Source organism: Cupressus sempervirens, chromosome 6 (genome assembly GCF_028749045.1).
Source record: "Cupressus sempervirens isolate cs-2001-9-10 chromosome 6, ASM2874904v1, whole genome shotgun sequence".
Classification (NCBI taxonomy): Eukaryota; Viridiplantae; Streptophyta; class Pinopsida; order Cupressales; family Cupressaceae; genus Cupressus; species Cupressus sempervirens.
The window spans coordinates 705,509,300-705,526,721 of record NC_143123.1 but is presented as its reverse complement, the minus strand read 5'-3'; positions in this window follow the sequence as shown (position 1 = coordinate 705,526,721).

Sequence of the window (17,422 nt, the reverse complement as noted above, 5' to 3'; positions counted from 1 at the left end):
AATAGCCATTAGCAAATTAAAGCACCCCATGTCAAAGGTTCCACATTGAGAAAAGGGATGGCCTATGTAAGATAGCCCATGTAGCAGTTGAAGGCAGTGTTAGTCTTAAGAAGCTGCTATGTAAAGAAAGAATAGGGGCAACCCAAACAAACCATGTGGTCCCAAGTCCATTCACCATTATGGCAGGGCAGATTTTTGCATGAAGGAAAAAAAATGTTAATGTTTAAGTCATTGTTCAAATCAAATAGGACCCAAGCCTATGTGTTTAAACATTTGCCATTGTTTTTAAAACTTTTCTTTCCAACTCCCAACCACCCACATGGATGCTAGGTGTCTAGCAATAAAATGAAGACCACACATTTCAAACAATGAAGGAGCACAAAGGGGCCTGTGAATAAAGCTCATGCCTTTGCAAAGGAGAGAGGAACACTCCAAAATAGGAGAACCAAAGAGGAGTCCACTATTTTAGAAGAAGAAGCTACTAACCATGAAGTCTCCATACGGCAATAAAATGAACACTCAACGCATGCAAAGATAAACCAAAATGCCAAATCAGAGCTTCACGCTACTTTCAAAGGAAAATCCACCAGTAGAATAGGGAAAACTAATGAATGAGGCAAAGCAGATGAAAAGAGAGCTTGCACATTGCAAAAGACAAGAAGAAATCCAATGCATAATGAGGAAGCTAGCTTAAGAGAAGACCACACAGCATTTTAAAGGTGAACAAGGGATGCATTAAAAGGAATAATTGGTGGGTCATTGTAAAAAGCATCCCATGCTGAATCTGAAGGTAGCTTAAAGACATCCAGGTAATGAAAAAGGCAATGAACAACACTTCACACCAAAGACCAAAGGCAACAAAGAGAAATCAATAGAATCTAAAAGGGGAAATCAACAGGGTTGCAAGTTTTCTGATGGGGATATCATGTAAGAATGAGGTTCGGATTGACCACACTTTCAAGTAGAAAATGCCAAATTAGAGCTTCACACTAGTTTCAAAGGAAAATCGACTAGTAAAACAAGGAAAACTAATGAATGAGATAGAGCACGTGAAAAGAGAGCTTGCACATTGCAAAAGACAAGAATAAATCCAATGCATAATGAGGAAGCCAACTTAAGAGAAGTCCACATAGCATATAAAAGGTTAATAAGGGAGGCGTTAAAAGGAGTAGTTAGCAGGTCATTGTAAAAAGCATCCCACGCTGCATCTAAAGGTAGATTAAAGATGTCTAGCTAATGAAAAAGGTAGTGAATGACACTTCATGCCAAAGACCAGAGGCAACAAAGAGAAATCAACACAATCTAAAAGGAGAAATCAACAAGGTTGCAAGTTTTTTGATAGGGATATCATGTAAGAATGAGGTTTAGATTGACCACACTTTCAAGCAGAAAATGCCAAATCAGAGCTTCATGCTAGTTTCAAACGAAAATTGACTAGTAGAATAGGGAAAACTAATGAATGGGGCATAGCATGTGAAAAGAGAGCTTGTGCATTGCAAAAGACAAGAAGAAATCCAATACATAATGAGGAAGCCATCTTAAGAGAAGTCCACGGAGCATATAAAAGGTGAACAAGGGAGGTGTTAAAAGGAGTAGTCAGTAGGTCATTATAAAAATCATCCCACGCTGCATCTGAAGGTAGATTAAAGATGTCCAGCTAATGAAAAAGGCAATGAAAAACACTTCATGCCAAAGACTAGAGGCAACAAAGAGAAATCAATGCTATCTAAAAGGGGAAATCAACAAGGTTGCAAGTTTACTGATGGGTATATCATGTAAGAATGAGGTTCAAATTGAGCATAGATTTCCATTTACAAGTTAAATGGATAGATCAGATATCTAAAGATATAAATAGGTATTAGATATCCATATGTGTGTTTTTGATTGATAGATTTACCCAATGGTTAAGGCACTGATCAGTTACAAGATCATTAGGTCTTAGTGCTGCATATCTGAGGTTTTGCTAAATTCAACATTATTAATAAGAAGCCTTTTACCTACCATATTGAAGAGCTATAATTGTTTTTCTCTCACTCAGTTTATGAACTTCATTGTTTTGCATTTAGCTACTGCAGGTATATGTTATTTGATAAGTTATTACGAGATATAATGGTTTTCATCTGCTTAATAGATTTAGGGATATGTTTTGCACTTGTATGGTATCAATTGAATCTAAGATCTAACCACATAGGTCTAGCAGAGCCTAAAGTGAAGAAGGAGTTATGCCTTAAAGATGGCCCAAGATTACAGTCAGGTGTATCTATCATAGGGATTTGCTAGCCTTAGATACATTCATCTAGTTTCTTGGTCAGTTTCAAAACTATTAAATCAAGAGCCAACAAAATGGGGACTCTGTTAGGCAGTCTATGAAGTAATTCACTATTAAAAAGACAAGTCTCAGTTGGTCTTTTACCCATCTAAGTCACCAAAAAAGTGGCGAATCCTATGGGGATTTGTATTGAATCTGAATGATAGACAAACCTTGAGAATTTAAAGAAGATTCAATACGACAGGAAAGATTTTCTACAGTAGCAGGGTTGTGAGGTGTTTTTCATATCCTTGCTAAATTTTGTAATCCCTAGTCAAGCTTTATTCATGGACAATAGTATGTTGTGAAATTGGATGAAAATTATGTGCTGTGACTATTATAGGTCTATCTTCAATCAATTCAGTTTTCAAGTGTTTTTGAAAAATTTCAGAGTCAATAATTAATTTATGAAGTGTGTTTTCTTTTCAAGATGATAATGATTTTCATTTTTCTCATACATTGAAGGTCTAGTTTAGATTTGTCAAGTAACAAATTATGTTTTATTTCTCACATGAGTGAGTGGTGACTCTCAAATCTCTATGCTAGTTTGTTCCTAGTTGATTCCACTACAAAATTTTGAAGGATTTTCAGTTGTATGGGAAGATCTAAAGTTTTTGATAGTTTCTTGGAAAGGAATTTTAAATTCTTGATAATTTTTAAAGTGCTATTTGCAATCTGCTAATATAAGAAATTGAAGTGTGAAAAGTGAATCACAATAGTGATCTATTTATCCTCTTGAAAGGATGTGATAACTCTACAAAGTTTGATCAATGGTGTAAAGGATTTTCAATCTTGCACCTATGCCAAATCAGTAGATCAAGGTTTAGCATCAGCACTTGAGGTATTTTGGTTTTCATGTTTTCTTTTCATGGAAGTCAAAAATTGTTAAAAGCGTTGCCTCTATTAAGTGATTTTAAGCACTAGAGAGAAGAGGTAGAAGTTTTACTTTCTGATGGAGTCAGATTTTAGATTTGAGATTAGTTTTCCAAATTCTGAGAGTTTAGAAACTATGAATAATAACATTGCTATGTTGAATACAATGATCTACAAAAGAATTTTTAATCTTATAAGAATTGAGGTAGGAAGTACCCATGGTTTAAGTGCCAAACAATGTTATTTAAGGGTTAAATCAGTAATTAGCAAGATGCCTTTTCATTACAGACCCAAGGAATCTTCCTTGCCTAGTATTTTCCTTTATTTTCTAGTACTTGATTCAATCAATTGGCCAGCACCTATAAGATTACAAAGAATTTTGCAAATTGAAAGATTCATTGAGGAGATGGAAAGTGGTGCTGATAGATTTCATGTTATATCTCCTAATGATAATGAGTGTGTTGAAAGCCAAGGTAGCAATGAATATAATGAATCCGTATATCAAGGTGATTTTTCCTCTAAGTATGAAGAGAAGGATTCAAATGGTAATGAATCGAGTAATAGCAACTAGCATGAAGAAGAAGGATATAAAAGAGAAAATAAATTTTGTTATAGTAAATATGAAGTTGAAGAAAGTTTTAACAACAATAGATCTAATGATGCCATGATAAGAAAGAATGTCATAATAATGTTGATTTTCCAAATTGTTATACTAACGATCTTTCTGTTGTAAATTCTTCATGCCATCTAGATGATTATCATAGGCAGGAGAAGATTTGTAAGGTAGTCTTCTTGAGCCCTAATGAAATTTTAGATTTGTTGGCTCATGATTTTGAAAAAAATGTAAGTACTTCTAAGGATCTTCATATTTTCTATCATAATATTTCTTCATTCAATCAAGTTACTTCCCCAAAGTTTGATGTAAAAAGAGATGTGGAATCCAAACAATCATTATTAAATTTTGGAGGTGTAGATGACAATACCTCAAATGTCTTTGCACATGATGATTTGTTAAATTTGAAAGATGTTAATGAAGGGAAGGATAATGTTGTTTCAGATTCTTCTTGTGTTGATCTTGCAAAAATTTGTTTTGATGTTTCATGTGATGAAAGGGAAAATAGTAAATGTTGTCAGTCCGATTATAGATTTTCTTTATATGCTAATAAGTCTTGTAAAGATAAGTTCAAGGTTTATTTCAAAATTCAGTTCGATGAAGAAAATTATTGTGATGAGTATAGTTTACATCGGCACTTTCAGAATGAGTTTTCATGCTTGGTAACTAATCAGTTGTTTGAAGAATGTGAAGAGGTTTCAGTGAAAGATGAATCTAATTTAGTGAATGATATGATTGCAAGTAGGCAACAATTAGATTTCAAATACTCTTTGCAGTCAGAGACACAATGTGAGTTGGAAGTTTTTGGTACATGCAACTTGATGAATGGTGTAGAATATGAAGTTTTTGTGTTTTTGATCAGCATGCATTAATCATTATTGGATTTTGATTCTTAGTTTAGTTTGTGTAGTCATGAGCATGCTGATGTTTTTTCTCATAGTGAGCATTAAGATGAAATAGTCTTTGAATTTTATAGCCACTATGAGAATGATGATAATTTCATTTTGCCAACTGATATGATCCAAGATGCTAATCTAATTGGTAAAATTTAGAAAGATAATTCCATCTTACCTTAGAGAGATGTAAATGAGAATTAGGTTTTTGAAAGAGGTAAGAAGTTTTGAAATTTCTTTGGTGGCCTGGGGCCATTGTTTGTACATAATCTTAGTGGTAGTTTCATGTTTTCAATACAATTGTTCAAGAGAATTTTTGAAGTTTTGGCAATGGTATGCTTCTTCTAGAGATCTAAATTCTTGGCATGCCCACAAGGGACATGCATTGCCAGACAGAGCCACTGTTGGCGCTCAAAATTGTAGCCCTGATTTTGGAAAGTTTGAGAAAATCAAACCCTTTAAATGCCTATAAATGAGATTGTACCCGATTGTACCTTTGAGGCCCCTAAGGTGTTTAATGTTTCTAACACCCTATATTGAGCTTGTCTAAGTGTTTCATGATGTTAAATCACCATTTTGAGCCATTTCGTAAAGTCTTGTTTTGAGCAAGTGTCAAATCTGCATTTCACCCTAAGTGTCAAACAACAAAAAAAGGTTATTTTTGCTATTGAATATCTCGTACCCAAAATTGTATCATGACCCATCACTTTGGAAGTGTCTTGTTTCCATACCTGAGAACCTATGTTTCAGATTTTGAGTTTTTTTGAGTCCGTTTGCCTAGGTTTTGAATCCCATAAATTTTGTCAGTTATTGTTTTCATGCTTTTGCAATTAATTCTAAATTCTGGGAAGCCCTGTTTGACTTGTAATAACTTTTCTTTAATTGACTAAAATGCTAAATTTACTTTTGTGTTGCATTGTACATGTTAGAGAGTTTTTATGTTTTAGGTTTTTGCTCATGACGAATTTGTTTGATCAGTTTTCAAACGTGATTCTAAATGCAATTTCTATCTTTTTACTAGTGTCAGCAAGTGCAAATTGATTGGAACCCCTGTTCATGATGTCATAACCTAAAATATGTAAAGATGAAATTGGATGGATTGTACCACTATGTTTTCCTTTGAAAATATTTTAAGTGTGCCAATTTTTAAGTCTTGACAAGTCCATTTGCACACTTTGCTAGGTCGATTCCATTCGCAAAAATTATTTTCTGTCAGTGTTTCTAGTTTGCAAAATCCAAGTAACCTACTTTGACCTCTCTCCATTTGAGACTTGTTATTCATCATGAGCACAAATCAAAGATCCATACTCACCTCATGATAGTGAACCAATGCTCTAGTTTTCGTGCCCCCATGTGTCAGTTTACCCAGTTTTCAAAGTCAATTCTGAACTCAGTTTATTGTTTTCTAACATGTTTTTATGTAGCTACTTCTGAGAGGTCAACTTTGATAGTGAATATCTTTTGACCCTGAATTTTTCATGAGATGAGATTTGACTAGGTGCAAGAGTGTGGTGTAGAGATTCACTGTGCTAGTTTTCAGAGCTCGATTAGGTGATTTGGTCATTTTTTCAGGCCAATCAAAGGACCCTCTACCATTAAATTGGTAGTTTGCAAATAAGTGGTAAAGTGAGTTTTAATTGATGGTTTAGTGATTGAAATTGATTCGAGTCAGTCTGAGAAGTTCAATGGATCAGTTTTGCAGTTCAGTCATTTGGAAATGAAATTTTTTTAGTCAGACCCATTTTGGGGGTTCGACTAATCTGCAACAGATTGCTAAGAAGGTTGTGGAGAGAAAAATGAACATAATGTGACTTCTTTTCCAAGAGGTGTCGAAGCCTTTGATACTTTATAGGGGAAACCTACATGACTTATCGAACACAATGATTTTCTTGAAAAGTTTGGTAAGTTTGGACTTCCATTTTAACTCAAGTGAGATGGGAGAAAATTTGTGAAGTACATGAGCAGTTCGCTGCAATTGGATTATTGATTGCAAAGGACTATTCATATTGCCTCTCCTTGCTTAGACTACTAGGCTATTAAAATACAATTTGAATTGAAGTTAAGATAGAAAAAAATCATTTGTAAATATTAAAAAAAATAGAGTACATTGATAAAGAAGATGTCAAAGCATAAGAAGCAGTCAATGGCAAGGAATAGCCATTATAAAATTAAAGCACCCCACCTCAGATATTCCACGTTGAGCAAAAGGGCAGCCTATGTAAGATAGCCCATGTAACAGTTGAAGGCTATGGTAATCTTAAGAAGCTGCTATGTAAAGAAAGAATAGGGGCAACCCAAACAAACCATGTGGTGCCAAGTCCATTCACCATGTGAAAATGTTAATGTTTAAGTCATTGATCAAATCAAATAGGACCCAAGCCTATATGTTTAAACATTTTCCATTGTTTTTAAAACTTTTTTTTCCAACTCCTAGCCACCCAAATGGAAGCTAGACATTTAGCAATAAAATGAAGCCCACACATTTCAAACAAAAAAGGAGTATGCAAGGGCCTATGAATAAAGCTCACACCTTTGCAAAGGAGAGAAGAACACTCCAAGATAGGGGAGCCAAAGAGGAGTACACTATTTTTAAAGAAGAAGACACTGACCACAAAGTCTTCATATGGCAATAAAATGAACACTCAATGCATGCAAAGATAAACTACACTTTCAAGAAGAAAATACCAAATTAGAGCTTCATGGAAGTTTCAAAGGAAAATACTCTAGTAGAATAGGGAAAATTAATGAATGAGGTAGAGGACATGAAAATATAGCTTGTGAATTGCAAAAGACAAGAAAAAATCCAATGCATAATGAGGAAGCTAGCTTAAGAGAAGTCCACGCGGTCTATAAAAGGGCAACAAGGGAGGCGTTAAAAGGGGTAGCCGGCAGGTCATTATAAAAAGCATCCCACATTGCATCTAAAGTCAGATTAAAGATGTCTAGCTAATGAAAAGGTAGTGGACAACACTTCACGCCAAAGAGCAGAGGCAACAAAGAGAAATCAACAAAATCTAAAAAGGGAAATCAATAGGGTTACAAGTTTGCTGATGGGGATATCATGTAAAAATAAGGTTTAGATTGAGTATAGATTTCCCATTTACAAGTGGAATGGATAGATCAGATATTTGAAGATACAAATAGGTATCAAATATCCATATGTGTGTTTTTTATTCATAGATTTTCCCAATGGTTAAGGCACTATTCAGTTACAAGATCATTAGGTCTTACTGCTATATATCTGAGGTTTTGTTGAATTCAACATTATTAATCAAAAGCCTTTTCCCTACCATCTTGAAGAGCTATAATTGTTTTACCCTCACTGAGATTACAAACTTCATTGTTTGCATTTAGCTATTGTAGATATATGTTATTTCATAAGTTATTAGGAGATATAAGGGTTTTCATCTACTTAACACATTCAGGGATATGTTTTGCACTGGTACAACATCAATTGAATCGATGGTGTACCTGCCCAAGTCTAGCAGAGCCTAAACTAAAGAAGGAGTTATGCCTTAAAGTTGGCCCAAGACTGCAGTAAGGTGTATCTATCATAGGAATTTTCTAGCATTAGATACATTTGTCTAGTTTCTTTGTCATTTTCAAAACTATTCAATCAAGAGCCAACATCTACAATCTACTCTTTTGTGGTCACATACTTCAATTTGATATCCTTTTCTAAAACTTTTTCACTCAATGTATGATACTTAATAGAAATGTTCTTAGTCCTCGAATGCAATACTAGATTCTTAGATGTATTTACTGTGCTTGTGTTGTCACAATGTATAAGACAAGGTTCATTGATCTCTATCCTTATATCCTTTAGCATCTGCTTCATCCAAATAAATTGATTGCAATTATTTGCTTCTACAACATACTTTGCTTCCTGCTTAACCAAGAAATCAATCTTCCTCCACGAAAGAAAGCTCCTCCACTAGTGCTCTTTTTATCATCCATGTTGCCTACCCAATCTGCATCGGTACAAGAACTTAGAGTAAAATCACTAGATCTATCATACCATCATCCAAAATTAGATGTTCCCTTCAAATATCTAAATATCCTTTTCATTGCTACATAATGTGCTTCTCTTAGATCTGCTTGAAATCTTGCAACAATTCTATCTATATTTTCTATATCCGGCCTTGTGTGAGTCAGATATTGCAATCCTCCAGTCATAGATCTATACTTCTTTTGCTCAACAGTAGGTTTCTCATCCTTAGTAGATAACTTGTGTTTAGTTACCACAAACATTCCAATAGGTTTGCATCTTTCCAAACCAAACCTTTTCAATAAATGCCTCAAGTACTTAGTCTGAGATATAAAGATTCCTTCTGTATTCTGTACAATCTACAATCTTAGAAAATATTTCATCTCTCCTATCATACTCATTTCTAATTCTTCTTCATTTCTTCTACAAACTTCTTCATTTCTTCATCATTACCTCCAAATATAATGTCATCAAAAAATATTACCAAAATCATCAAGCCAACATCAGTTTCTTTCCAATGTAGATTACTATCTACCATACCTTTTCTATATTTCAGCTTTGTCAAATACTTTTCTAACCTTGCATACTAGGTTCTAGGTGCTTGCTTCAATCCATACAATGCTTTCCTCAATTTGCATACTATGTCCTTGTCATCTCTCAAAGGACATCCTTTAGGCTACTCAATGTATACCTCTTCTTCAAGTTCTCCATTCAGAAATGTTGACTTGACATCCATCTGACATAATTTGAATTTCTTCTATGCATAGGCTAAGAATACTCTTGCTACTTCTATTCTAGCCACTAGAGCATAAGTCTCCTCATAATCTATTCCTTCTTGCTATGAGAAACCTTTACATACCAATCTTGCTTTGTTTCTTACAACTTCTCCTTTCTTATTCAGCTTGTTCCTAAATACCCATTTAGTTCCTATCACATTCTTGTCTACTAGTCTAGGGACCAATTCCCATGTCTCATTCTTTTCTATCTGATCCAATTCCTCTTTCATAGCTTGCTTCCAATAGTCATCTTTACATGCTTCATTTGCATTCTTAGGCACAACTTGAGATATTAGGCATAGTTCTTCATTCACTCTACTTCTTGTCATTAAACCTTTGTCTTTGCTTCCAATGATCTATTTAGATGGGTGATTCTTTATCATGTTCCTTCCTAAAGTAGGAGTTATTATCTCAATTCTTGCCAAAGGTTCCAAGATTTGTTCCTTCCTTTTCTCTCCTTCATTCTAAAAATCATTGTTAGTCTTAAGAAATACCTCATCTTTCCTTGGCTTAGTAACACTATCATAATCACTTGAATTGTAATAAAGTATTCTCTCTTGTATTCTAAACTTCTCATTAATTCTCCAATTTGTACTTTCCATAATAGTCTTAGTTCTCTGATTATAACATCTATAAGCCTTGCTTTTCAATGAATCACTAAGAAACATACCTTCATCACTTCTAGCATAAAACTTACCAATGCCATCATCTCTCTTTATGTAACACTTACTTCCAAATATTTTGAAATACTTAATTGTAGGTGTGTGACCAAACCATAGATCATAAGGTGTCTTGTTTGTGTCTTTCCTGACTTGCACTCTATTCATAGTGTAGACTTCTATATTAACAACTTCTCTCTAAAATGTCTTGGATTCATCATTTTTGCTAACATATCTCTTGCAACTTTTGTAATAGACTTATTCCTTCTCTTTGCAACACCATTGTGTTTAGGGGTTCTCAGAGCTGATAACTGTCTCTTAATTCCATTTTCTTTACAAAGCATGTTAAACTCATTTGAAGTAAATTATCTTCCTCTATCTAATCTTAAACATTTAGTCTTCATACCAAATTCATTCTCAACTCTATTCTTGAATATCTTAAACTTTTCAAATGCCTTAGCTTTCTCTTTAAGAAATGCAAACCGCACCATTCTAGAAAAATTGATGGGGACACAACCCAACAACCAGAATAGACACAATAGAAAGGGGAAATTATATTAACTAAGAAAATAAGCTGGTACAAACAGTGCAAAGAAAATAAACTCAAAACATGCCCTGCGGGCTTACAATAGCATAAATCTGGAGAATATTTCTCCTTTTAGCACCTCCTCTCAAGCTCCAATCCGAACTGCCTTTTACAATGCCAAAAATCTCCTTAAATAGACCCCGAAGGGTTAAGGACTAGGAGTACATTCTAGAAAGTGCTAGTAGGCATCCACCGACAAAATAGAAGGTTCCAGAAGCCGCGTTAGAAGTCGGTGCAAATCTAGAAGAATCCAGAAACGGTAGCCGAACTTTCGGGAGGCATAACTTTTGAACCGTAGCTCCGATTGACGAACCGTTTACATTTTCGGAAAGCTCTCGAAGCACTCTATAGCCCTATGGACAAGCTTTGCTCATCCCCCATTTTTTGACCCTTTTCGAGGTCATTTAATGCCCCAAACCTGACTTTGAAGCATTCTTAGGGGGTCTCCAAAACCCAAAAAACTACAATAACTTTCAAACCGTGGGGCCTTTTGACCTGATTCTTTTTCTGGAATGCTCTAAATCTCGATTACATTCATCTAGCCAAGTCACACCTTCTAGGTCACCAAAATGATGGTCAAATTGCATGCTCCTATTTTTTTAGGATTTTTAAATGCACTGATAGTTGAACTATGAGAGTTGGAACCTTTATTTGAGCCAAATGGGTATCCAAAAATGTAAAGACATAAAATAGAAACTAAGTCTAAGTACATTTTTTTGGGTGACACAGGATTGCCCTTATACCTCTGGATGCTCCTGCATCAGACACCCAAGGTAGATTGAAAAGTGACCCTGTCACTTTATGGATGGTAGAGGAAATCCCAAATGGGAAACCTCGGCTGCTGAAATCCAAGTTGAGTCTTTGATCGGTCGTCCTTTCCATTTGACCAAATACTCTTCATATTGCCTGTTTCTGGTACTCCTACCCACATGATGATCTAGAATGTCTTCTATCTCCTCCTTCTTAGAAATAGGAATTGGGCATGGCTCTAAAACTAGCTCCTCATCTGCACCATCATCATGATACTCTGTTAAATCTGCAATGTTGAAAATGGGAGAAATGTGAATACCATCTGGCAGCTCCACCTCATATGCATTTCCTGAGTTATGTTTCTTCAAAACCTTGCAGGGGCCAAATTTCTTCATTTTCAGCTTGTTGTAAGTACCAATTGGAAATATTTCTTTTCGTAAGTGCACCATGACAAGATCCCCTACTTGGAATTCCTTATGTCTTCTCCTTTGATCAGCCCTAGCTTTATACTCTTGATTCATCTTGATAATGTGTGCTTGGACCTCCTCATGTAGACGCTTGATGTGTTCAGCAAAATCCTCAGCTTCAGCACTTGTTCTCTCTCCTTGTTCTATCTTCCTCAATTCTAGTGCAGTCCTTGGGCTATTTCCATATACAATTTGAAATGGTGATTTTTCAGTACTCCTATTTACAGAGTTATTATAAGCAAACTCTGCCTGTGGTAGAATCAAATCCCATCCCTTGGGCTTATCTCCAACTAAACATCTCAGCAAATTGCCCAGACTTCTATTTACCACTTCTGTTTGGCCATCAGTCTGTGGGTGATGCGTGGAACTGAATTTCAAGTCTGTTCTCAACTTCTTCCACAATGTCCTCCAGAAATATCCAACAAATTTAGTATCTCGGTCAGAAACTATACTCCTTGGAAGACCATGTAGTCTTACCACCTCTTTGAAAAACAAGTCTGCAATATGGACAACATCATGAGTTTTGTGGCATGGAATGAAATGTGCCATTTTGGAGAACCTATCAACCACCACGAATACTGAGTCATTACCCCTTTGTGTCCTTGGCAATCCAAGAACAAAATCCATACTTATGTCCTCCCATGGCCTTGATGGAACAGGCAATGGCTGATATAGGCCAGTATTTTGACTAAACCCCTTGGCAACTTGACAAACCTGGCAACTCTGTACAAACTTCTTCACATCCTGTGTAATTTGAGGCAAAAAATAATGTTCTCTAAGAATGGCAATGGTCTTATCCCGACCAAAATGTCCTGCCATCCCTCCACTGTGTTTCTCCTTAATCAGATTTTCCCTCATGGAACTCCTTGGAATGCACAATTGACTACCTTTGAACAACATGCCATCCTGAATCAAATAGTCTAACCACTTGGTTCTATCTATAGCCACAGGTTATTTACAAGCTTTCCATGCTTCAGCAAAATCAGGATCCTCGGGGTACCAATTCTTGAGTTCATCAAACCCAACTACTTCAACCTGCATTGTTGTAAGCAGCAACTGTCTCCTACTTAATGCATCTGCAACCCTGTTAGATTTTCCACTTCTATGCTTTAACACAAATGTATAACTCTGCAAGAATTCTACCCACTTCATATGCCTTTGATTCAATTTACCTTGGCTATTTAGGTACTGTAATGCCTGATGATCAGTATACAAAACAAATTCCTTTGGCAATAAATAATGCCTCCATTTCTTTAAGGCCTGAACTATTGCATAGAATTCTTGATCATAAACAGAATACTTCTTCTTTGTATCATTCAATTTTTCACTAAAATATGCAATAGGCTTACCTTCTTGGCTTAATACAGCCCCAATAGCGCTACCACTAGCATCACAATCCACCTAGAATACTTTTCTAAAATCTGGAAGTGCCAACACAGGTTGTTCAGTCACCTTCTTCTTCAGCAATTCAAAACTTCTCGCAGCTGCTGTAGTCCATTTGAACTCTTTTCTATCCCCTCTTATTGTATCAGTTAGAGGTGCACATATGCCACTGAAATTCTTAATAAACTTTCTATAAAAACTAACCAGACCATGAAATGATCTTACCTCAGTAGCAGACCTTGGAGTAGGCCATTCCAAGATGGCTTTTACCTTCTCTGGATCCATTTTGAGACCTTCAAGTGATATAACAAATCCCAAATAGACTAACTCCCTTTTTGCAAAGACACACTTCTTTAGATTAATTAACAGTTTCTCTTCCCTTAGCCTTTCAAGGACACTACGAATATGCAGTAAATGTTCTTCCAAAGTCTTGCTGAAAATTAAAATATCATCCAAATAGACAATAACAAATTTTCCCAAGAACTTCAAGTACCTCATTCATGAGCCGCATGAAGGTGCTTGGGGCATTCGTCAATCCAAAGGGCATGACTAACCACTCATAAAGACCCTCCTTGGTCTTGAAGGCTATTTTCCACTCATCTCCTTCTTGAATCTGTATCTGATGATAGCCACTCTTCAGATCTATCTTTGTGAAGTACTGAGCTCCACTCAAGCAGTCCATAAGATCATCCATCCTTGGCAAAGGAAATTGGTACTTGATGGTTATCCTATTTATAGCTCAAGAATCTGTACACATCCTCCACTCTCAATCCTTTTTTGGTGCGAGTACTGCAGGTACTGCACATGGACTCAGGCTTTCTCGAATCAAGCCCTTCCTCAACAGCTCCTGAACCTGTCTATTTAGCTCCTCTGTTTCAGTAGGAGTCATCCTGTGAGCAGCCTTGTTAGGCAAACTAGCTCCTGGAATCAGATCTATCTGATGAATGATTTGCCTTACTGGTGGCAATCCATCTGGAACATTATCAGAGATAATATCTCCAAATTCTCCTAGTAAATCTAAAACTTCAAATGGTATTTCACTACTACCTTCTTTATCTTTCCTAGGAATCAAAGCATAGCACATACGTTGATGTTTCATGCCATCTAAAAACTTCCTTCCATCAATAAGACAAATCCTAGCACTGCTACATACCTTTTCACCTTCATTTTTCATGGGCTTCAATTTGTGGCGAACTCCATCCTTTGTCAGAGAGTATGTGTTTGCATGTCCATCATGTATTGCATGTCTATCAAACTGCCATGGTCTACCCAACAATAGGTGGAAAACAACCATCGAAATAACATCACAAAGAACTTCATCATGGTAACTCCCAATTTTGAATTTTACTAAACATTGTTCACTTACCAGGACCTTATGATCATCTTTTACCCAAGAAATCCGATAGGGCTGGGGATGTTTCTCCCTCTTGAGCTTCAACTTAGAGATCATCTCTTCGGATACCAAGTTATCAGTGCTACCACCATCAATGATCACATCACAACATTTATCCTCACACTTGCATCTGGTATGGAACAAACTCCTCTGTTGTCCTGGTTCATTCTCGCCACTTAGTAGGACTCTTTCATTTACCAAGGTCTCTCCTCTTTTTGCATCCTCTGAATGTGATGATTGTGCATCCTCATCCACATGAGCAACCCTAGCTTGGCCCTCAGCTCTCCTATCTATCATTCCTTGTCTTTGAGGGCATTCAAAGGCACGATGACCTTCTTTATTGCAATGGAAACAGGTACCACGGAAGCCTCCTCTTCCTTGTCCACGTCCTCTACCTCTTTCTCTTTGATTTCCAAAGTCTTGATCACGGGAGCGGTTGAAACCCTCATTCCTCCGATTCCTGCTAGTACCCTCATCTTCATTTTCCTTTTGAGTTTCATTGCGGCCTCCAGTTGATCTATCGCTTCCCCTTCCTCCTTGACCGCGCCCTCTTTGTCTTCCTTCAAACCTTTTACTCAGCTTCTCTTCAACTCGTAGGGCAAACTGGTATGCTTCTTCAACGCTGGTCATTCTTACCAGACTTAGTTCTTCCTAGATGCTAGGTCGTAACCCACTGATATAATGAGCAACCTTCTCGTTATTTGCTTCTGCATGCCCCGCTCTAATCAGGAGTTGGTAAAACTCCTCTGTATATTCTTGGACTGATCTTCTTGCTTGCTTTAACCCATGCATCTTCTTAAATAGATCAAGCTCGTAGTCCACAGGAATGAACTGCTTCTTCAATTTGTCCACCATGCGATCCCATCTTGTGATCTTCTCCTTTCCTCTTCTAAGTCTTTCCAGTTGAACCTCTTGCCACCAGATTTTGGCATGGCCTTTTAGTTTGGCCTTTGCAAACTTAACCCTATCTGGGTCCCTTATATCCTCATACTCAAAGTATTCATCCAGTTCATTGATCCAATCGATCAACTCATCTGGTTTCAAATTTGTCGAAAATATACCCACTTCAATTGTAGGTCTTTTGTCGAAAATTTCCCCGTCAACTTCCATTACTTCCTCTTCATTGTCATCCTCACTATTGTCATCTGCGGCAATATTTGCTCCTCTACGAAGCTCCTCTTGCAATGCTTGTACCTGTCTCTGGAGGGCTCTAACCTCCTCAGGATCAACAGCTCTGGCCCTTCCACCACGCTCTCTTTGTGGAGGCATCTTCTAACTCGAACCCACAACCACACAGTCCTGGTGCAAACTGCCTCACAGTCGGCGCTCTATCTACACACTCAGGAAAACCTGCTCTGATACCACTTGATGGGGACACAACCCAACAACCAGAATAGACACAATAGAAAGGGGAAATTATATTAACTGAGAAAATAAGTTGGTACAAATAGTGCAGAGAAAATAAACTCAAAACATGCCCTGCGGGCTTACAATAGCATAAATCTGGAGAATATTTCTCCTTTTAGCACCTCCTCTCAAGCTCCAATCCGAACTGCCTTTTACAATGCCAAAAATCTCCTTAAATAGACCCCGGAGGGTTAAGGACTAGGAGTACATTCTAGAAAGTGCTAGTAGGCATCCACCGAAAAAAGAGAAGGTTCTAGAAGCTGCGTTAGAAGTCGGTGCAAATCTAGAAGAATCCAGAAACGGTAGCCAAACTTCTGGGAGGCATAACTTTTGAACCGTAGCTCCGATTGATGAACCATTTACATTTTTGGAAAGCTCTCAAAGTTCTCTATAGCCCAATGGACCAGCTTTGCTCATCCCCCATTTTTCAACCCTTTTTGAGGTCATTTAATGCCCCAAACCTGACTTTGAAGCATTCTTAGGAGGTCTCCAAAACCCGAAAAATTGCAATAACTTTCAAACCGTGGGGCCTTTTGACCTGATTCTTTTTCTAGAATGATCTGAATCTCGATTACATTCATCTGGCCAAGTCACACCTTCTAGGTCACCAAAATGATGGTCAAATTGCATGCTCCTATTTTTTCGGGATTTTTAAATGCACTGATAGTTGAACTATGAGAGTTGGAACCTTTATTTGAGCCAAATGGGTATCCAAAAATGTAAAGACATAAAATAGAAACTAAGTCTAAGTACATTTTTTTGGGTGACACAGGATTGCCCTTATACCTCTGGATGCTCCTGCATCAAAAATCATCAGCTAGAATCATAAAATACCTTTCACCATAAAATCCTTTTCTTTGTAGGACCACTGAGATCTATGTGTACAATCTCCAAATTTTATATAGTGGTAAAATTCTTTCTAGGAAAATAAGTTTTGATATGCTTTGCTAAAACACACTAGTTGCAAATTGTGTTAGTAGGCTTTACAATCATCAAAAAATCTCCAACAAGAAACATTCTACTGGTTCTCATGATACTATTAAAGTTTATATGAAAAAATCTCTTATGCCATAGCCAAATGTGATCTACCTTTGTGACCAAACATGTTATTTCAGTAGGATTCAACTAAAATACATTACCTCAAGATCTGGTTCCTATTCCAATTACCTTTCCATCTTTATCATTGATCATACATGTCTTTTTTGTGAACTACAACTGATAACCTTTTCCTACTAGTTGTCCAACACTCAAAATATTGTGCTTTAAACCATCAACAAAGTATACATCCTCAGTATTAGTTTTATCATCAAGAGTTATAGATCCAAT